The sequence below is a fragment of the Penaeus monodon genome, chromosome 17, assembly GCF_015228065.2.
Source record: "Penaeus monodon isolate SGIC_2016 chromosome 17, NSTDA_Pmon_1, whole genome shotgun sequence".
NCBI lineage: Eukaryota > Metazoa > Arthropoda > Malacostraca > Decapoda > Penaeidae > Penaeus > Penaeus monodon.
Window position 1 is genome coordinate 25,422,022 of NC_051402.1, and position 2,500 is coordinate 25,424,521.

Sequence of the window (2,500 nt, forward strand, 5' to 3'; positions counted from 1 at the left end):
GAGCAGCGCAGAGGGAGGCTAGCTGGAGGCAGTGCAGAGGAGTGCGAGAGGATGCATGCATGCGGAGGCGAGCGAGCAGCCAGAGGAGGCGAGCGGAGGCAGCGCAGAGGGAGGCGAGCGGAGGCAGCGCAGAGGGAGGCGAGCGGAGGCAGCGCAGAGGGAGGCGAGCGGAGGCAGCGCAGAGGGAGGCGAGCGGAGGCAGCGCAGAGGGAGGCGAGCGGAGGCAGCGCAGAGGGAGGCGAGCGGAGGCAGCGCAGAGGGAGGCGAGCGGAGGCAGCGCAGAGGGAGGCGAGCGGAGGCAGCGCAGAGGGAGGCGAGCGGAGGCAGCGCAGAGGGAGGCGAGCGGAGGCAGCGCAGAGGGAGGCGAGGCTGCAGGAAGGCTCAGCGAAGAGAACAGCCTCGGAAACCAATACGACATTATGATACCTATTTGATGCCTGATAAGAGGAAGCAATCTCTCTATATTTTCGTTATTCAATTGTCTGTGCTGTTCTGCTGCCGTCCGTTCTTTCCTGCTTTATTCTCTCTCTCTCTCTCTCTTTCTCTCTCTCTCTCTCTCTCTCTCTCTCTCTCTCTCTCTCTCTCTCTCTCTCTCTCTCTCTCTCTCTCTCTCTCTCTCTCTCTCTCTTTTTTTTCTCTTCTCTTTTTATTTTTGTAATTTTTGCCCGTTAGCACAAAATATTTTCATATATATGTTTTTTTGCGTTATCTGTTTTGTACTTTTGAATCTCTGTCTCTATCCTCTGTTTCATATGACTGTATTCTATTCTTTTCCTATTCTGCTTCTTTGACGTTTTTCAAACAAGCAAACAAACAAACAAAAACAAGAAAACAAACAAACAAACGAAAAAAAAAACATACATTCACACAGACACACATACATGCGCGCACAGGTACACTAACATCCTTACATATGCATATACTTATTCATATACACATAAATTCAACCCATCAATATATGCATTAGCATATATGAATAAACGCAATCGTAGATCCCACACGCTCTCGCTACCTAAGCAAATTGCAAGCTTTTTATATACAAGGGAGGAGGTCCCACCAGCGGCGATATTGCAAGGGAAAATGTCCCGATTTCAACCGAATGTTTCAGCGTGAATGTTCAATCGGGAGTGCGGTGGCTTTGCAAGGATAGCATGTCGTTGAATGCTGCAATGGCGAGGATGCTGTATGCTGAATGTTATAGTTGTGAGACGAATTCAGTCATGGGGATGAAGTAATAATCAGGCGGAGTATGCTTCAGCTGAGAGGATGCTGTACAGTGTGGTAGACAAAGAACACTATAACAGGGTGGATGTTCTTCGCCCAATATGGATTGCAAATAGAACAACGAAGGGAAGAGCAAGAAAACACACGAATATGTCGAAGGCCTTTTCGCTGTTTTGCTTCTCCAGGGCATCCATATGCTCCGAAGAAGCAATACAGCGAAAAGGCCTTAACATATTCGCGTGTTTTCTTGCTCTTCCCTTCATTGTTCGATTTGCAATTTCTTCGACATGATTCCCGAATACGGATGTTACAGTTTGTTCCAATACAAGACGTCATAGCATGCTAAAACATAACCCGCTATAGCATATTCTATTAAAATTTATACTCCATTTCATAAACAACACAGGGTATAATATCCTTTCTGTTAGAGAATGATACAGAAGGAAACTTTTATGGAAGAAGCAAGTCAGGCCGAGACGAGCGAGGGAAGTTCACAGTAAACGCCTTCGTATCTTCTTCAGTTTGTGGCCTTATAATTCCCTTGAAATCTTGTTTATCTTCCCTTGCTTTAGCTTCCCGTCACTTTGCTTTTGTCTTCTTCTGTCTCGTGGTCACGCTTACTTATTTTTTGCCTTATTTCCATTCTCATTTTCTCTTTCCATCGTTTATTTCTGTTATTTGTCTTCCCTCTCTCTCTCTCATTTTACGGCTTTTCCCTCTAATTCCTTCTTTTATTTTCTCTTCCTCCCCGCCAAGCGTCTCGCCAGTAAGCAAGGCTTGACCTCGGAGAAGGATGAATCGACTCCCCATCCTCCTCTCTTCTCTCTCCTTCTCTACTTCTCTCTTCTTCGTTTTCGTCAACATCATCATCTTTCCCATCTTGCTGTTCTACTTTTTCTTTCTTCTTCTTCTTCCTCTCCATCTTCTCTTCTCTCTGCTCTGCACTCTCTCTCTCTCTCTCTCTCTCTCTCTCTCTCTCTCTCTCTCTCTCTCTCTCTCTCTCTCTCTCTCTCTCTCTCTCTCTCTCTCTCTCTCTCTCTCTCGCTTTCACTTTTGTGTATCTCTTTATTTCTTCTCGACTTCCTCCACCACCATACACTCTTTCCCTCTCCTCTACCCCCTCCGCCATTAATTCCTTCTCCACCGTCTCTATCTTTCTCCACCACTCCTATTCCCTTCCCCCATAACCATCTCCTTCACCACCACCATGCCCTCCATCCTCCTTCACCTTCTCCACCACTTCTATCCCTTTCCTTCACCTCCTCCTCCTTCTTCC